General features: G+C 50.3%; 1 protein-coding gene and 1 pseudogene across 1 annotated transcript in view; both read left to right on the forward strand.

Annotated features, from left to right (window-relative positions):
- The first annotated feature begins 13904 nt into the window (after window positions 1-13904).
- The window catches only part of Sh3bp2 (SH3 domain binding protein 2), a 35876-nt gene continuing 29356 nt past the window's right edge, over window positions 13905-20424 (forward strand). The window contains exon 1 of the mRNA XM_040746923.1: window positions 13905-14007. The gene's annotated coding sequence lies outside the window, so the exon portion shown is untranslated. The remainder of the gene's footprint in view (window positions 14008-20424) is intronic.
- Window positions 18526-18679, forward strand: LOC121141048 (annotated as a pseudogene).

Here is a 20424-nt window from a genome sequence, read left to right on the forward strand (position 1 = left end):
GGTAGGTACCTATAACTCAGGTAACCACCCTTTAAAAAGGAACTCTTCCCAGTACCCATGCATATGGGCAGGCCCCCGTACAATAAGTAGTACTTGACCTCTGTAACTGAGAGGACCTTGGGGAATGGTGGTGGAAGACCTCTGGAGCAAAATCATGAGACACACTGTGTCGATTGACTCAGCCAGCTTGTCCACTTCAGTGAAGGAACCAGTTTAGAACTAAATCGTCTGGCCCCAATGAGGCCTCTGAAAGATTGCAGGCCCAGCTCATACACTGGCTTCCATCTCAGAGAATCCCTGTCCCATATTTCCAGGTACACTGCTCTGAGGTTCCCGACAAACTGCAAAGCAACAAACATAATGTTTCAAGCTGCTAACACGTGGGAGTCTTTTCAAAAATGGGTATAAGAGGGCCACAGAGATGGCTCAGAGGTTAAGATCACTGGCTGATCTTCCAGAGGACCCAGGTTCAATTCCCAGAACCCACAAGGCAGGTCACAACTCTCTGTAACTCCAGTCCAGGGGATCTGACACACATAGTAAAACACTAATGCACATAAAATAAAAATAAGTGTGAATGTGTGTGTGATATGTGTGTGCATGTGTGAAGATGGAGATTCACATATCTTATTGTAAATGATGTTATCAACTATTAACTATAGACAACTTACATTGTTACAGATTTTTATATGTTGAAACTTATGTAAAATTAACTTTGTAGTCCTGTTTTTGATAATTTGTATATTATACTTGTCATACTGTGTAGGCTCTTCTTTCTGTCTATGATGTTTTGTGTACAAATATAAAACTATCTTTATCACATTCTATGTATGTATGCTTCTACGTGTGCTTCAGATATTTTGATACAATTTAGAATTTTTTAAAGGTTTTTTTATTTATTGATTATGTTTACAGCACTCCATGTATGCCTTCAGGCCAGAAGAGAGCACCAGTTCTCATTACAGATGGCTGTGAGCCACCATGTGGTTGCTGGGAATTGAACTCAGGACCTCAGGAAGAGTTGTCAGTGCTCTTAACCTCTGAGCCATCTCTCCAGCCCCACAATTTAGAATATTTTTATCTTATTGCTCTATACAGTTCTACCTCTGGTAAAGACATTTCTGTTCTACCTCAGTTTTAGAGATTTACATATATATGTATATAGTTACATTTTTGAGGTCATTGTCCTTGATACACATAAATTTGAAGATTGTTTAAATTATTTTGGAAAGCTTCAGTCACTGAGCAATTGTGTTTCTGAGTATTACAGATTATAGTTACCCATATTTCTTATACCTAATGATGTTATTCAGGTTCTGTATGTGCTCAAAGATGTCCCCAACATAGATATTTGATCTTCAAACACTTCAAAGACCTACAGGATATGGCATTTAAATGTTTTAATAATTTAGAACTCTGTTGACATGAGACACAATTGCTCCTGACAGCACCGAATTATTCCCCGGAGTATAATGGGGACCAATGGCACTCCATTTGGAGTTTGTTCTCTTTTGGGCTACTGGCCTCTTGGGCAAAGAACTGCCCCTACCTTGACCACTGACTTTGGACACACTGTCCTAACTGGGCTAGCAGGAGATAAACTTAAAGAGACTGCTAAACCTTGCCAAGTCAAGGTAAGACAGTCTTTCAATTTCATTCCTTCTGAGATGGTCTGCCTAATACTCTAGGCCTTAGCTAAAGTTGGTTGCCCCAACATTACTGTGAGACCTTGGGTGACTGTCCAGGTAGCCTGCTGTTTCTGTCTTCAATTGCACCTTCAGGAAGTTGCACATTTGCACTTCCTGCCTTCCCTAGTAATGTTATTTTTCCTTCTCAGGTCTTTGATGAGGTTGAAGACTAGACAGTCACAGTTAATATCCTTTCTTATCTTAGGTAGAAAATACTAGGTACTTTCTTATTTTAGGTAGAAAATACTTAGACTTTCCAAATTAGGACAGCTATTGGAGTAATCTCTGTTACATGTCATTACCCTGAAACTGGACATGTAGAATGTGTCTATTGCTCAGTGTTGCTCTTGCTGGTTGTAGGTAGGTCTTAATTTGTGTATGTTTTTACCTTTCCTTCTTCTAGAATATATTTGACATTTGTTATCACTGAATATAGTTTATCTATCAGGCTTAAAACCTTCTTCTTTGCCAGGAGTTGGTGGCGCACACCTTTAATCCCAGGACTCAGGAGGCAGAGGCAGTTGGATCTCTGAGTTCGAGGTCAGCCTAGTCTACAGAGTGAGTTCCAGAACAACCTCCAAAGCACTACAGAGAAACCCTGTCTCAAAAAAATCAAAAAAAAAAAAAAAAAGAAAGAAAAGAAAACCTTCTTCTTTGCACAAAAAGGGGAATTGTAGTAGCATCTTGCCAGTGAATGTGTAGTAGTGGCCACACCCTTTGGGTGTGGTTTAATGTGACCCCTTTAAGGTATAGGAGCTGTCAGCACACTCTCGCTTGTGTCTTAGAGAACATTGGAAGGGTAGAGACTACATCTTCTGGAGCAGGAAGGCCACAGTGGTTATTTACTCTTATCTGTGTTCTTCCTATCTGTGTTTTATTAGTTCTTCCCTAATAAAACACCTACTTATTATTTATCTTGGGTGTGGTGAACTCATTTAAACCCTGCCTAGCTTATGTATATATGGTGTGCGTGTGTGTGTGTGTGTGTGTGTGTGTGTGTGTGTGTGTGTGTGTGTGTGGTCAGAAATTGGTGTTGAGTGTCTTCAACTCTGTCCTCTTTATCTATCTCCTGAGACAGGAGCCAAAAAGCTCACAGATTGGCTACATTGATTGGCCAGCAAATTTCAGGGATCCACCTATCTCCAACCCCTAGTCCCCATGCTAGAGTCATAGATGTATGATCATGCGTGACTTTTACATGGCTGCTATGAATCCAAACTGAGATTCTCAGGCCATCTGTTTCACTGGGCTATCTCTCCAGTCCCCTTGAAGATCTTTTTGTTCTTTTTTCCCCCTCTCTCCTATTTTGGTTTTGAGACAGAGTCTCACATTGTAGCCCTGGCTAGCCTGGAATTCTATGTAGACCAGGCTGGCCTGGAACTCATGGAGATCCACCTGCCTCTGCTTCCCTAGTGCTGGAATTAAAGGCACATGCCACTAGCATCCATAATTTTTTTCTTGTTCTTTATTTTGACATAGGTCCCACTCTAATCCAGACTGGAACTCACTTTGAAAGCCAGGCTAGCCTCAAACACATGGCTCTCTTTCTGCCTCAGCCTCCTGAGTTTGGATTATAGGTAAAGCTTCCTTCCCCGTAGTAACAGCACATTAGCAACTGACATACAATTTAGGACTTCTCTGGGGCATCTCTCAGCCCCAGAGCAAGTCAGTTTCTGGAAATTCAAGTTAAGTATGAGAAAGTTCATATTTGCGTTACTACCAACTGTAAACACTTTGGGTTTCTGAGCTCTTGGGGACTGTAGAACTGTAGATGAAGATTGCAGACTTCTAAGAACACTTACCTTCCATGGCATGGTTACTGTTCTTCAAGTTAACACAGGAAGTTCCCAGCACACACACATACCTTTAACTGAAATTCAGATTTATATTTATATGTATGTTGTTGCTGTTGTTTAGAATTTGTTTTGTTTGGCTTTTTCTTTTTTCTTTTTTTTTTCTTTTTTCTTCTTTTTTTCTTTCTTTCTTTCTTTCTTTTTTTTTTTTTTGAGACAGGGATTCTCTACATAACAGCCCTAGCCATCCTGGAACTCGTACACCAGGCTGGCCTCGAACTCACAGAGATCAAGCCCCTCAACCCCCTTCAACCCCCCTCAAGTAGTGGGATTAAAGGCATGCAACACCAATACCAATGTTCTAATAGTGGAGAAGTCCAAGAAGTAGGGAAAGTTTGTGTATGTATATTGGTTAATAATCGTCATCAAATTAACTGGAACATATTTAGGAGCATGGGAGATTTCCAGGAAGGATTAATTGGGTAGAGAAGATCCCTTCTAAATGTAGGCAGAACCATCCCATGCACTAGAATCTCGGCTGAATAAAAAGGAGAAAGTGAGCTGAGTGCCACGTTTGTCTCCTTTGGCTTCCTGGGATGTGACCTCATGCTCAAGCTGCCTTACCCTCCCCCTACGATGGACTGTGTACCCTCAAACCAGGAGCCAAAATAAGCCTTTTCTCCATTAAGTCTCTTGTCATTGGGTATTTTGACTCAACAACAAGAAAAATAACTAATACAGTAAGGAAAAGAAAGGGAAAAATACATGGGGACCATGACGAGGGATGGGGAAACCCACCTTAAAGAGGGTGATTAGGTGAGCCAGCGCTCAGACCTAGGACCCCAGCATCCAAGAGGCTGAGGCAGGAGGATCATAAGCTTTGGAACAGCCTGTGCCAATGGTAATGAGTGTTTGTGTTGGGGGTGACAATTAGGGAGGAGGCGGGTGGCTTTCTGTTTCAGTGTGAAGAGTGAAGAGCAGCCTGGTACTCGGGCTCCCAAGAAAGCGAAGCAAGCAAAAGGGAGGTTTTCCAGGACACCCAAGCATGGGACAGGAGAAGCCTGAAGACGCCAGGCCCTCAGAGAGACTGCATTTCATTCCAGATCCTGGTGGGTCGTGGGTTTCTGGTGATCCCAGGGGAACAGGTGGACAGGCCATTCACCGGACTCTAGCTTAATGGACAGCTGCTGATGGGCAGTTGTCAGTCTGAATCCTCAGAGGTCTCTTCCTCTGACTCTCACATAGGTTCCTTTGGGATCTGCAAGTTTTCCTAATTCTCCCCTGCTTCATATTAAAAGCTGGGACTTCAGCCCTGTCCTTGTGACCTCAAAAGTCAGCTGTGCCCAGAAGGAGGCTGTGTAGGGAACAAAGGCCTCCCAGGGCCAGGCTCATACAAGGGTTTTTGGCCAGTAAGGTTGGCGACTGGTCTAACTGATGCCAACACACACCAACACTCATATGCACACACACTGCTCTAACATTCCCACCAACACACACGTGGTAGGCCGCCAGACCTTAGCCTTCACAGGTGCAAGGGGCCTTCCACGTAAGTGTCCACAAGGGGGCAGTGTGGCTACAAAGGCTTCAGGACCAGAGCCTCAGGCATCAACTCTGCTGTCAGCAGATAGATCCCTGTGCATCCCAGTGCCTGGTTGTTTCTGGGGTAAGTTGTGGCTGCTGTTATCTCAGGGGGCTCCATGTAATCACTCAACAGTCTCAGAGGTAGAGACCCAGGCTCTTCTCCTGGATGGGCTCCTGAGCATTAAGGGGAGGCTTATTTCAGTCTTGTGGGTGGAAGTGTAGGCAGTGTGAGAACATACTTGGGTTTTACAAGTGGGTGTACACATCGTGAACAGTTCAGCACAAATGCACTGCTAACAGTTAGTTTGTTCTGAGTTAATCGTCAATCTAGAGGTCATCCAAAAGAGAGAAATGTGAAACTCAGCGGGGTTGATGGACATAAACTCTTCTTTAATGCTGTATAGTAACAAAGAAAAACAGAGACAAAGGCCCCCTGCCCAGAGGAACAACATTGAACTCCAGATTGCCTTTGTTCTGGTTCTGCATAAAATATGCTAAGAAAAGGCTTGGAGACAGCAGATTTATTCTCCTTTTCCCAGGTTGCATTGAATATGACATAGTCTGAAAATTCAGTTCCTGTTTGGGAGTGGTTTTTCCCTTCTGTTGTGACTAGCAGTGTGGACTATTTCCCAGGTTCATCTCCCTACATGCAGCCTTACTCCCCTACTCAGATAAGGACCTGTATTGTACATGGGGACAGGACAGGTGTTGCCCCTGGGTCCCCAGCTGTAGCACCATCCTTGGTAGCTCGGGGAGGAACACACACACACACACACACACACACACACACACACACACACACACACACACGCACGCACATGCTCACATACATACACACACTCACATACACTCACACACATGAGCCAGAAGATAAGGTTAGAGAAATTTTTAATGAATTAATTATTGAGAGAGTGTGGGGAGGGACATGCACTTGGAGATCAGAGGACAACTTGCAGGGGCTGATTCTCTCCTTCCTCCACATAGGTCCTGGGCTTGTCAGGTTTGACACAAAAACCTTTATCTCCCGATACCAGCCCAGGATAAAGGGAGTCTTATAGTAAAGCTAAACACTGAAGTAAAATAGGTGTGTGAGAGAGAAAGAAATGAGTCTAGGAGTTCTATCATTAAATAAAAGACCTAAAAAGAGAGGAGGGAAGAAAATCGAGTTTCCAGGTTGTAGCCGGTTTCTTTTCTCTTGCTTTCTTTTCTTTGGGTTAATTTGACACAAGCTGGAGCAATCTGGGAAGAGGGAAGGAACCTCCATTGAGAAACCGGCTTCATCGATTAGCCTGGGGACAATTTCTTGATTGATGACTGATGCGCTAGGGTCCAGCCCACTGTGGGCAGGGCCCCCCCTGGGCTGGTTCTGCCTTATGTAAGAAAGCAGGCTGAGCAAGCATGGGAACAGGCAGTAGGCAGAGTTCCCCCATTGCCTCTTCAGTTCTTGTCTCCAGGTTCCTGTCTTGAGTTCCTGCTCTGGCTTCCTTTCATGATGGACTGGAAACTGTAAGATGAAATAAACTATCTCCTCTCCAGGTCGCTTTTGCTCATGGTGTGTAATCATAGAAATAGAAGGCAAGCTAAGATACAGGTTAAAAGAATGGACTGAATGTTCGGATACAAGAAGGGAAATAGATGCGTGCTTCAAGAATGTCTACAGGACTCTCAGAATCTCGAGTGGGAGACCTTACAAGTGTGCAGAGAGAAGGGACCAGGGTTAGAACGATCAGCAATGCACAGAGATCAGAGACACTGGACTCAGCCAAAGCTCCAGTCCTCAGTGACAGGGTGAACCTCAGAAAATGTACTCCTTCCTCAGAAGCCACATGAGGGTGTGCTTCTCCAAAAAGACGGGGGAAATCGAGAAAGAGCAAGAGGGAACTCCACAGCAGGGGGAGGGACTCCTCAGAAACAAAGAGAGTGACAGGACACTGGTGAAGGAAGGCGGAGGCCAGGCCAAACTTAGCAGAGTCGGTTGGGGGCTGATGGAATGCCTAATATATGGGAACACTTTGGGGGGAGATTTGGGCATTGGGGAGGATTTAAATTTATTTCAAAAAGGTGAACAGAACTAAATGATAACATTTATTAGCTCCAGGAGAGGCAAGCTGAGGAGAGGAACCTGACTGCTTCGAGGCTCTGCGTGAAGGGCAGTCTACTCAGTATCGACCGACGGTCAAGTGCTGATACAGTGATGTTGGGGGCAGGAAGTGCAACAAGAGTGTCCTTTGGGAATAAGGAAGTGCAACCAAAAAAAGGGGGGCAGAGCGGAACTGTGGTTTCTGGAGAAGGGGAAGGAGAGCAATCACTGTGTTTTGTGAGCCTTAACAATGGGGCTTTCTGGAATCCTGGCTCAGACTGTTCTGGAACTCACTATGTAGCCCAGACTGGCCTCAAACTTGTGGCAATCCTCCTGCCTCAGCACCCTAGGCATTGTGATTATACCATCAGATCTGGTTCCATTCATGTTCATGCATCTGCAGAGGATGTCCCCAAGTCACGGTGGCCACCTCTTAAGATGATAAAATAAGAAAAATAGATTTCAGTAGTTTAAGCTTATGACACTGGAGGGGAGCATCATGTAGCCTCCTTCTCTCTCACCTGGGAACTCCCTGTCACAGGACAGGACAGGTTCAGCGCCACCTTCAATGTGAGATATGGGAGCTTTCTTTCGGGATGGGAAAGCCACAGCCTGGGGCAGGGGGCCCTTTTCAGGCAAATGTCAAGGCAGAGCCTGAACCTAAGGGCCCTTTTCAGGCTGACTCCGAGGCAGAGCCTGAGTCTGGCTACTTGTCACAGCTGCCACTTTTCCTTGAGTGGTGGACAGGAGACCAAGGCCTAAGGATAGGAGAACAGACAATGAAAAGGAATGGTCCCCTAGCAACCCAGGCTAGGCGGGACCCATCCAAAACCCTTGCCAGGTTTGAAGGGGCAGGTAGTTCTGGAACTTTGTGGGCGAGCCCCGTACTCACTTCTAATAGACAGCCCTACCTTGGCGGGGCCTGGGAGGCAGGACCGGGGAGAGACAGGAGCCAGTCTATTCCCCCTTCCTTCTACCTCTGGTCCTGTAGGACTTTTCACCCATGTCCCAGTGCGCAGTGATGCTGGAGAAGGCTGACTTACCCCTCCTGACACAGTCTTAGGTGACTGACCAGACTTTCTGGGGATAATGGGGAACCACACAGTGTTGAAAGCCACAACTTCCCTAACCAAGCCTGTGGTCTTCCCCTTCCAGACCCCTTCATTTATTTTCCTGGAGGTCATGTGGATAAAAGAGGGCAGGGGGAGACGGGAGATTCAGAGCTGGGGACGGGAGATTCGGAGCTGGGGAGGGCCGAGGGCAGAGCTGAGTCTGTGTGTACAAACACCACCTCCAGCACACCACCAGGGCAGGAAGTGGGACCCAGAATAGAACAGGCTGCTTTCAAGTTCCAAATCAGGCTCTGGGGGCTGAGAGCACGTTTGGGTTTAAAAATAGAAATATCAGTACGTATGAGGCCAGGGTCTGCCACCCACGGGTTTTGTGTTTTTAAATAGAATTTTCTACTAAGATTGGTTTGACGTGGTCTGGATTGAATGCTGATCGAAATAAACTTTTCAGAGGGCAAAGTCAGAGCCAAGCTGGGCTTGATCACCCAAAGCCAGGCAGGCATGAGCAGGTCCATGGAAGGAAAGAAGTCTCCGGCTCTTCGACCTGGCTGTGTTCTAGCCCCATCCTCCCTCTGTCCAATACTGCATCTTCAACAAGAAAGCCCTCTCAGGTCTGGTCCAGCTTGGTCCTGCTATCCTTAGGAAGCCTCCTCGAATGTCATCAGCCCACGTCTGCTCTTTCTGGCTGGCCAAGAATCCAGTCCTGATCTGAGTGGGCACAAGAGGTAGCAGATGCTTGGCCAGATGCTCACAGGCTGAGGCCAGGTGAGCAGGACCCTGTGCTGACTGGTAGAACCCTACCCTACAGGGTGTGGTATGCAGGGCTGGCACACTAGAACAAAGTAAGCCTGTAAGAGCCATAGCCTGGGGGCTGGAGAGATGGCTCAGTGGTTAAGAGCACTGGCTGTTCTTCCAGAGGATCTAGGTTCAATTCCCAGCACCTACACCTACATGGTAGCTCACAGCTGTCTGTGACTCCAAGATCTGACATCCCCACACAGACATACATACAGGAAAAAATACCAATGCAAATAAAATAAAAATAAATTACTAAAAAAATAAAAGAAAAAAACATAGCTTAGACTACGACTCAGACCTGTATCAGGGCACTGCGTGTACCCCATCTATAGCCTGACACGTGCAAGTCCCTTCAGCCACTCTCCACTGCCCACCCTCTGCCCCTAAACCTGCCTTGATGCTTTCTCATATCAGCAAAGGAGAAAGCATCCTGCCTCCCTTGAGCAAGATCAGTGTGAGAGCCACAGGATCTGGTCTGGGATAAGGAGAGACTCAGAACCCAAGAAGGCAGCTCCTACCCTGCCTGCTTTCCCTGCCAGGTACACTGTTAGGCCAGACTCCCAGCAAGGGACCCAGCATCAGCCTTGTCCTCACCGTCTGCCAGATGTCTGCATGTCTGTTTAAGCCATCTCTCCCTCTCATACACCTCTACCCAGTTAGCTTATAGCCTGAATCGAACCCTCCCCAGGGCTCCCAGGCCCTTAGAATCCCTTCCCTGCCCACCATCAATGCTTTGGTCTATGGATTACTCTGCCTTCCTCTGTCCCTCAAATGAGTGGCCAGTAACCTTTAGCTTTGGTCCCACCCAGAACCAGGCCTGCCAAGGGGAGGCAGGCTTACTGTGAGGCACTTGCTAAAATCACAGTGCCATTTCTGGCAATAAAAACAAGAGGGCGGGGCTAATGTTTCCTTCTCAGACATGGGAACCTGATTGGCCAAGCAGGCCCTTTCCGTTGACTTAGAAAGTGGTAATGCTCCTGGGGACGCAGCAGCGACCGAGGCAAGCAAGGTCTCACCCTAGTAAAATGACACTCGAAAGGGAACCTTGACTGTGTCAGATGTTGGGGTTCTAAGGACAAGGGAGGAGAAAGGGGCTTGAGGAAGGTGGACAAATTTTGGAAGAATCAAGGGGGGCTAGGGAGATGGGCCAGTCCATGAAGTGCTAGCCATACAAGCATGCGGACTTAGGTTCAAATCTTCAGCACCCGTGTGCTGTGTGCAATGGGATATACCTACAACCCCAACTTTGGGGACCAGGCTGACACAGGGGATCCCTGGAATTTTCTGGCTACCAGACTAACCGAATTAGTGAGCTATACATTTACTGAGAGACCCTGTCTCATAAAATATGACAAATTTCTGAGGAAGGCACTTGACATTGACCTGTGACCTCTCTAAACATGCATGTGTCCACATGCACACGTACACACTCAAATACACACAGAGAGAGAAGTAAGGTGAGAACTTTCTTTTAATTATTTATTATTGGCTGGGTGTTGGTGGCCCATGCCTTTAATCCCATCACTTGGGAGGCAGAGGCAGGAGGATCTCCGTGAGTTCAAGGCCAGTCTGGTCTACAGAGAGAGTTCCAGGAAACCTCCAAAGCAATACAGAGAAACCCTGTCTCGAAAAAGAAAAAAGAAAAATAATTAATGACTGTGTGTGTGTGCTGGGGGAGGACACATGCTTCAGTGTGCACACGGGCATACATGGGGGACTGTGGAATTGGCTCTCTCCTTCCACCTTCGAATGGGGTCTAGAGAGCAAACTAAAGTTGCCAAACTTGCACAGTAAGTGTCTTTACTCACCGAGATAGTTTTCTAGCCCAGTGGTCCTCAACCTCTGTGTCTCAACCCCTTTTGGGTCACCTAAGACCACTGGAAAACACACATTATGATCATAACAGTAGCAAAATTACAGCTATGAAGTAGCAGCAAAAATAATTTTATGTTTGGGGGTCACCACCACATGAGGAACTGTATTAAAGGGTTGCAGCCTTAGGAAGGTTGAGAACCACTGCTCTAGCCCAAGGAAAGAACTTTCTTTTATTTTAATTTTTGTTGTTGTTGTTGTTGTTGTTGTTTTGAGACAGGGTCTCTCTGTGGCTTTGGAGGCTGTCCTAGAACTAGCTTTTGCAGACCAGGCTGGCAGCTGATCCACCTGCCCTTGCCTCCTGAATGCTGGGATTGAAGGCGAGTGCCACCATCACCTGGCAAGAACGTTCTAACAAAGACATGGTGAAGCTGGGAACTGGGGGGAGTGAAGGCAGGAAGCAGGAGAAGAGTGAGCCAGGAGGAAAGAGCAGGATCAAAGGCTCTGAGAGGGGAGTGTGCCTGGGAGAACTCCACTCAGAGCAGGAGCAGGGAGCAAAGGCTCCCGGGAGGGCCAGTGTGTCTGGGAAGCTTGCACTCACCTAAGGACAAGTTCTCTGCTCCGGGGAGATGACAGGCTATGGGAAATTCTGATGAGGGATCATAACAGATTTCCCTAGGGAGGAGCGGGACAGAGAGAGGAAGGCGTAAACTGAGGTTAGCAAGGGCGGTGTGCTGGACGCAAGCCCTCGGGACCTCCAGATAGACAGAAGTACAGACAGGATGTGGGGAGTGAGGCTAGGGAACAAAAGGGACCCTTGAGCTTTGTAAAGGGGGAAAGGCCTGGCTGGGGAAAGAGGTTTGGGGATAAGGGACACAAGGAGAGCTCCTAAGACGGCCTCTGGTGCCCTCTGCTCATCCGAAGCATGGGGTCCGCCCTGCTGGTCTTCCCGTTTTTCAGCTCCAGTAAGGAGCTTCTCAGGCCTCACCTGGGATACATTTCCATGGATGGCATTCTCTAGGCACCTGGTCTGTCTTCTCTGAACTGGCATCTGGAAGCCTGGCTGGCCTCTGCCTTCAGTCAGGTTCCTGCAGGTGGCACCAACGTCTGGCTTTCTTCTCCTTCTCCTTCTATGCCTCCTTCAGCTTTGGGGACAAGAGCTGTTCTGAGACCCAGTGACATCGGCGCCCATTTTCTGTTATCCATAAGGGTCAGGATTTGCTTTGAATCACTTCAGGGTCAACCAGGGCCCTTTCTGGACCTGCATCTGATTAACTGAACTTGACACCAGGGATGGATGAGTCTATCTCTGTCCGACCCCAAGCCAAGTCTCAGGAGTAAGGAAACTGCGTGAGACGGGCGGCAGTGGAGAGAGGTGGGGTTGCAAGCCCAGAACTCAGGGCCAAACAGCTTAGTGCTCAGCCTGTGGCCCTCTCTCCACAGGAGAAGGTGAAGCAGCCCAGGACAGAGGGGCCACAGACAACTTCAGCTACACAGAAGTGATACCTGGGCAGCCAGAGATGGGGACATGGCGGGTACCCCAGAGACTGGGCATGTCTGCCAGTCAACACCAGTCTCCCTACCATAGGATCTGTAAGAGCTAAGTTGTGGGCAGGTGGTGTCGGCCCTAGGGCCAGAGACAGGAGTAATGAGTGTGTGGCAACTCTGAGGGATTCTGGGCACACTCCATGCCGCTCTCTCACGTGCATTTATCTGGCAGACGGGCCCCATCCCTTCAGCAGTGGAGAACTCCATGCCCTGTTGGCTGAAGCTTCTCCCATGTCCTTTCCAGCCTCCGTTCCCAAGCTCCAGGTTGTCTGGTATTTTCCTAGTGGACGCCAGCCTCTCTACATTTGGTCTCAATGCTTGGCCATCTAATTTTCTGGCCTGTGCCACTCCCCCCTACGCCCAGTTAACCTCTCTGCCTGCAAGGATGCCTCACATTGAAGAACTAAATGGAGGAGCTGAGCATGGGCCCTTTGGACCTGGGCAGCCCTGAACAGGTGGACAGAGATGCAACCCACACTTGTGCAGCTACAAACGTCCCCCCTCAGTCTGGCTGTCCCTGAGTCCCCCTAGTAGCTCAGCATGAATGACTCATACTCAGTCCCTCCAGCCTCAGCCTGGCCTGGAGCCTTCAGATGAGCCCTTGTCTCTGCAGCTGCCCAACCCCCCATAGCTCCCTTTGGCCCCCAACCAGAGCCTGTCCTTCCTTGGTCCATAGCTTCCTGAATCTAGGACCTGGAGTCGGTCCCCATGGAGACTGAACCACAAGCAGTGAGCCTTCTTCTTGGAAGGTGACACTTTTCTAAGGTTCTGCTAGACTGGCTCCACTCCAGGCTCACGCCCCTGCCTGGCCCCAGGCTTCCTCAGGAAGCCATCTCCTCCAAGGTTATCCCTCTCCAGGTCCTTGCCCCTTAAATGGGTCTTCCAGGGCTACAAGTGGGCTTAGTGTCTTAGCCCTTGGTGGCTTTGCGCAGGGGATCTTGTGTCCTTGGCTTCAGCACTGGAATCCAGCACCGGCCATGAGACTCCAGAGCTTATCCTAGAGGCAATATTACCTTTGGATGTGGCTGAAAAGTCCCTAGTAAGACCCCAGAGGGTTCCCAGCAAGCCCTCCTTGACTCTGAGGGATTAGTGACCAGGTGACCAGATGTCCTTACCTAGTTCCTATATTTGAGTCAGATCCACCCTTCAGGGGTGCAGCCAGCAAACAGATGCTGCTCCCCCAGAAAGAAACAGACATTTCCTCCAAGGAGGCCACCAGACAGAAGGTGAGAGAGAGAGAGAGAGAGAGAGAGAGAGAGAGAGAGAGAGAGAGAGAGAGAGAGAGAGAGAGAGAGAGAGAGAGAGAGAGAGGGCGCAAATGTTCATCTGCCTAGATCTAGTATCATTTGCTGGTTACAAACCCTGCATCTTAGTCCACCAACCAGTCTCCAACCAATGAGAATGTTTAGCCCGCACTATGGCACATTGCCAGAATAGGGGAAGTAACAAGTGAAGCTAATCCAGGGGTGGGGCGGACTGGTAGGGCGAGGGCGGGACTTGAACCTGGGAGGCGGGACCAACTCGGAGGCGGGGCTTGCCACGGAGCGCGGGGCTCCTGGCCCAGCTCGCCGCAAAGTTGGGCAACAGAGCAGGGATCCGCCTCCCGGACGCAGGGTCTGTGGGCTGGGAACCGGCAGGTAAGGCACTGCGTGGGTCTCGGGACGGGACGTGGACATGTGCGGCACAGTCGAGTCTCAGAGACCTGCCAGGGTCCTTTGAACCTGTGTCTCGCCGTTGGTTGGGAGTGGGGTTCATAGGGCGGGGCGGCGGCGTCCTGGGCTTAGGTCTGGGCTGACAGTCCAGGAGTTGAAGTAGTGTTTCGCGTGTGTCCTGTGTCCCTCGGCTGCTCTGGCACCCACTACAGGGTCCATCTGGAGGGACTCCAAAGACTCAGAAGGTGAATTGTCTTCCATTCCGTCCCGGTAATTCAAACTTTCCTTCCTTCAGAGGCTCCTGGAAGTTTGAGAGAAAAGCTACCTGTTAGAACTGATTCACACCGACTGACGCATGAGTGACTGGGTGTGGGGAATTTGCAGATCTTGAGGGACAGAGTCTTTGAGAGTTGTAGGTTAGCGGACATGTGGGTCTTCACCTCCATCCTGCAGTTAACCCTTTCTGCGACTCTGGGCCTTGGCTGTTACTAGGTAGAGAGCCCTGTGGGAGCCCGTTCCCTCTGCCCGCTCTTGTGACCCTGAGCTGGTCCCTCTCTGCTCATCTGTTTGTTCATTCCTTGACCCTGGTGGTGCTGTGCCTCCTAGACAGATGGCCCCAGTAAGCACTCCTGAGATGCCACCCTGGCCCGGGCACTGTGTGGGTGGGACCATTTGAAGGGGCTCTCGAGATGTCACCTGCTGAGTCAATGGTAAAATGAAAAGAATTGTTTCACAACAGAATGGGTCCAGGGGTTAGGTCCTGGGCTGGGAGCAGGGACATGGGTTCAGGTCAGGCCTGTGCCAACTCTGTGTGACCCAGGTGAGTGCCTGCCCTCACTGACTTTGGTCCCTTTGGACCAGAGGAGGAGCTGGGCTGTGCTCTGGAGGAGAAGCCAACTCCAGGGCCCCATATCCAGCTCTCCTCTCCTGGGTCCCCAGAGTGGCCCTAAGGAGGTGAGAGCCACAGGTCTGCCCACCTCCTCCCTGGGCCCCCTTCTGGTTCTCTGGGGCCCGGCTCTGGGCTCTGGATGGAGACAGACTCTAGCAGAGGGGATAAACTGAAAGAACAGATGAGCAAAGCCGCCCAGCAGGAGGGGAGTACAAAGGGGGAATGCCTTTTGGAGGTGTCCCCTTCAGAGTTATAGAAGCCTGCTCAGAAGGCTGGCTGAGAGAGACAGGGAAGGAAGGCAGACTCCAGAACCGCCTTGGCCCTCCCTTTTCACGTGGACAGAGGAAGTGGGGTGCTGAGTCAGCCCCCAGCATCTTTGCCCCCATGAGGCATGCACACATGTAGGCCCACAGATTGGAAGCACAGGGGCTCCAGAGAGCCAAAATGACCTGCTTTAGTCATAGAGGGGCAGAAGGAAGAACATAAACTCAGACTGAGGTCCTGGGTTCAAATCCAGCTACATGATATTCGTCAGGCTGCTGAACCTCTATTACATCTGTACCAGGCTCGGGAACCACTGTCTACCCAAGGGTGGTTATGAGTGCCCACAGTCTGTTCGTGGTGCGTAGCTGACAGTCGGCTACTGGGAATGCGTCCTCTGTGTGTCCTGGTCACTTAGGGACAATAGGCCATTTCTGCTCGTGGTTGAGGTTGGGCTAGGCCACGCCTAGAGAGGCCTGGGGCAAAGGGCGGGTTTCCAGGTTCCTGCCTGCATTGGTCTTGTGGACAGAACACCTGTGTCTACAAGGACTGGCCAGTGTGGCTCTGTCCTCAAAGCTCCATTGTGAGGGGACCGGGGGTCAGAGTCTGCCAGCCTTGCCCTCCCGACATCGTCCGGCTGGCTCATGTCCTTGGTATCCCCCTGGGCACAGATATGTATGGCTCTTTTCTAACCTTGCTTGGCAGGGGAAGTGGTCAGCTTGGGCAGAAGAGATGGGGAACTTAAGGCCAGGAAAGCAAAGGGCTCTCTGGGCTGGGGTGTAACTGTTAGGTAGGGTCAGGCAGGTCAGGGAGGGTCATTGACCTAAGTGCCCTGTGTATACCAGGTGTGGTAAAAGCGTGGAGGAGTCTGGAGAGCCAGAAAAAGCGCTCTTCAAATCCAAGAGACCTTCTCTGAGAGTAAAGGGCCCCAGTGGGCCTCTGAGCCCTCCAGTGGTGCTGTCTGGGTGTTCAAGGCCTGGAGGTGGCCCATATGTCTGTGTGAGGGTATCAGATCCCTTGGAACTGGAGTTACAGACAGGTGTGAGCCACTATGTGGGTGTTGGGAATTGAACCTGAGTCCTCTGGAAGAGCAGTCAGTCCTCTTAACCACTGAACCATCTTGCCAACCCCACCCCCACCCCACCCACAAACTCCAGGGACAAAAGGAATGAAACAGAAAGCCAGCTGGCTTCAGCATGACAGGCATCATGGGCACTACCTTTTTCTTCTTCCCTACACTCGGACTTCTGAGGCCCCAGCACCAAATGTTTGGACTCTCTGTTGTTCCATGCTGCAATTACTGGTCCCAGGATCCAGAGACAACTCCTTAGTCCACATGAGCAGGCCATGGAGGGTTCCAAGCATACCTGAGTGATTTTTGCTAGCTGCCTCCAGGAAGTGTTGGCTTGATCACTTGGGGCAGTCGCCTGGGAGGTCAGTAGGCCTTAAGGGCTAACAGACACCCTGTGCCATACACTCCCATGCCCTATGGCCAAACTCGGATTCCGAGAACTGCCGCCTGCTTCCCTATGACTCATGTTACTGCGTACCCACTGGGCACAGTGGAGTGGCCCACGACCAGACATGCCTGCTTTAGGTGACTGAGTTGGGTGCAGGGTGTCTGCCTGTTCGAGCCTGCAAAAGGGGGTGTGGTCCTAGGCTTGGAATCTGCCAGGTTGGTGGTACTCATGCTATGACCAGGGCTAGTCTCCCTCATGACCCAGGGCTGAGCCAGCTCAGGCTCCTTTCCTGGGGCTCTCGGAGCAGAACCTGGGCATGAAGGACACAGAGCTTGTCACAAGAACCAACACAGAGCCGTGTTCCTTCCAGGCCTTGTCCAGTTTGTGTTTTTAGGCTTCAGCACCTCCCCTATGAAATGGAATCAGACCAGGAGTAGCTCGTGAACTCACTAGGACCATTTAAGTGAGAACTTCCTCAGACTTCATGTGCTGCAGGCCTCTGACATGCACTCTCAAAGCTGTATCCTCAGGCCTGACTGGGGGTTCATGCTCTTGACTCTGAACAGACAACAAGTCTGTTTTGGGGGTTTCTCCAGCCTGGACCTCGGATGTTACAATCTGTTCTATGGTGTTAGAAGGACATCTGTACCCATACCTTAGGCTTCCCTGATGGCCCTACCCACCATGCTGAGGCAGGTAAGGAGATGGCCATGCCTTTACAGCTGCCTAGTTCTAGCCGGAATGGGAAGAGGCCAGGGCTGGTCTGGAGGCCTAGGATGCTTGGGTGGTTTTTACCTTTGCCTCAGCTTTGAAAGCCTAAAGCAGCACTTACAGCTCATCTGGGATCTGGATGGAGAGCTGGGAACCGCCACTCCACCTTGTTGGCTGCCTCTGTGACATTGGCAGACTCCATTTCAGAAGGCTGCTTATCTGGACCAGTATCCCTCCCACACATGCTGTGCGCTCCGTGTACCAGGCCCAAAACCAAGCCTGGCTCATAGGAGCGGTCGGACTCACAGGTGTGAGGTCGAGGATTGCTGGTAGCTGTAGAATTCAGCGGTCCCACCACACTCTGAGAAGGCAATCTTGTTAAAGACATAACTGCCCAGATTAGTGACCAGAGAGCCCTCCTTGGCTACCCTACTCCTGAGCCTCCTCATAACCGTATACACCAAGCCCTATCTGTCCACCGTGCTGGGAACTCATGCAACCGAGGGCTCTGAGTGTTGGCCTCAAAGTGAGAGAGGTACAGGGCCTTCCCAAGCCGGGCGGTTCCCGCAGGCTGGGTGGGCGGGCAGCCGCTGGCAGTGGTGGCAGAATGCTCGACAGGTTCTTTGAAGTTGGCCGTCACTCTGCTCACCCACGAGTCACTCTCCATTGAGCACCGGGGACAAACACAGCCCTGCCTGTCATCCTGGGAGCTGTGCTGCCCGGGCTGGCAGTTTCCACTCAGACAGTAGTGGCTCTTGTGCTGGGGCCTCTCACGAAGCTCTCTAGGTTTCTGTCCCTCCCATGGACACTATCTGCCACGAAGCCTCAGGGACCCAGCCACTCCTAAGCCTGGTCTCATTGGCTTCAGCAGCAGGACAGGTGGGGAGACAGGAATTTCTTTTTATTCTTTTCTTTTTTTAAGACAGGGTTTCTCTGTGTAAAAGCCCTAGCTGTCTGGGAACTCGCTCTGTAGACCAGGCTGCCCTTGAACTCACAGAGGTCCACCTGTCTCTGCTTCCTAGTGCTGGGATTAAAGGTGTACACCACCATTTTCTGGCTTTACAGGGGATTCTTTTCTGGTAGGAAAAAATAGTTGTCAGGCTCTGAGAAACCATGTGACCCTGCCCTAAGCTGAACAATGCCTTTCTCTGTGACTGTTCCTGTTGAAAGACACACGCTGGCATTACCTGGCAGGGGAGACACCATGATCACAAAGATGTTTCCCCCGTGCAAGGTTTATCTGTCGCACTTTGGATGTGCTGACTGACCCCTGAGACTTCCCCAAATGCAGGGATTCATGATTTGTGTTGATGGGGGGCATGTTCATGCTCTCGTCTCCCCTAAGCTGCCTGCAGGAGGGTTCTTAGGTGCTGACCTTAAGAACTGGCACCTGTAAGATGTCCCAGCAGAAGGTGAAATTTGCAGCCATTTGGAGGAGTGGGGGAGTTGGCATCTGGAAAAACTGTCCTGGAGTCCTGAGCTGCAGACATGGGGAGCACAGCCCTAGGGAGTACAGTGCCAGGCACTGAGCAGAAACAGCAGGAACAGCACTTTGACCTTGTCTGCTTCTTCCCCTCTTGTTTGAATCCAGGAAGGGGGCCCTTCTGGAAGAGTTAAGTAATTGACATTAACCCTTTTCCCCCTGGTGGCTAGGCAAACAGTGTTGGGGGTCTGGGCCTGGCAGGCAGATCCAAGGCCAACTGTGTGGGTCTGATCCTAGCAGAGTGAGGGATTAAGTCCCCCATTGCAATTACCTTCTGTTGTCAGAAATCTCTAGGAACACAGGATTGACCTCCTGGGGCTGGGTTGGCTCAGATGACTTCTATCAGACCGTGCTCTCTGAATACCACAGACATAAAAGGTCTAGCCTGGGTTACATAGTTGTGACCCAATGGAAACTAGATATATGCAGGGCCTGAGGACCTCCATAGTTGGTGTCAGGCTGTCCAGGGTTCCCCACTGACCAGGGCTAATGGTGCTAAGAGTTAGGCCTTGGCCAGAAGCTGGAGTTCCCACTACCTTGTGACCTGCATCCACCCTGTCTCAGGACTTTGTGTTGTACTTGTGACTGGCCACCCTTCCCTGTGGATTCCCTACCCAATCTTCTTATTGCCTGTCTGTCCAATTCTGCCATCGGGGTGAGTGGGAAGCTCCATGAACCCCCATTCTAGCTTTTGAGCCTAGCACATTCCAGGGCTGGGACTTCTACAGAGAGAGAGCTGCTCCAGGGTGGAACCCCAGGACAGGAGCCATCGGGAATAGCCTACCCTCCCGGCTTCTCTAGGACTATGCCCTTTCCCTCTCAGACCCAAGGCTATAGCTGCCCAAGGAAGTGGGGCCTGGCTGAGGCTCATGCTCCAACTGGAGGGCCTAGCCCTGGGTTCGCCTGCTGTGGAGTCTGCTGTTGTATCCACTGGACAGAGCTCAGCCCCGAGTCCCCCGGCTCACTGCTCGGCTTCAGGAGAGTTCAATCTCTGACACCAATCTTCCCATTTTCTCAAAGATGTCGCCAGGAGGGCGAAGTGCTGTGGTTGGTGGTGGCTGTGCCCCCTCCGGAGACAGGAAGTTGCCTGAGGAGGAAGAGGGTTAAGAAAGGACATTCCCCTGCCCCCACCCCTGGGCCCTGCCTCAGACATCCTTCTACAAGCAGGCTTCTTTCTGCTGGGCATGAAGGGAACAGCCAGCCTTGGGCTGGGGTCCAGAGAGACAGGAAGAGACCCACTCCAGGCCCAGGCCTCAGCCCACGCAAGACCCCCAAGAGTGGAACACAGGGTGCCCTGGGGAGGGGGAGCAGGAAAAGATCGCTGCTCGGAGGTGGGAGAATGGAACGGTACCGGCCAGTGCGGGTCCTGGGAGCACTGAGGTTGCTTTGTGGTTTTTGGTTTTTACATGTGTGTATTTTTGTATGTATGTTTGCATGTGTCTATGTTTTTGTAGGGGGGAAATCATGTGTACATATGTGTACACATGTGGGGACCCAAGACTGATGTTGGCTGTCTTCCTCTGTCACTTTCTACCTTAGCTTTTGAGACAGAGTCTCTCACGGAACCCCTGATTTGGCTAAACTGGCTGGTTTACAGG

The sequence above is a fragment of the Mesocricetus auratus genome, unplaced genomic scaffold (assembly GCF_017639785.1).
Source record: "Mesocricetus auratus isolate SY011 unplaced genomic scaffold, BCM_Maur_2.0 Super-Scaffold_100006, whole genome shotgun sequence".
Lineage (NCBI taxonomy): Eukaryota > Metazoa > Chordata > Mammalia > Rodentia > Cricetidae > Mesocricetus > Mesocricetus auratus.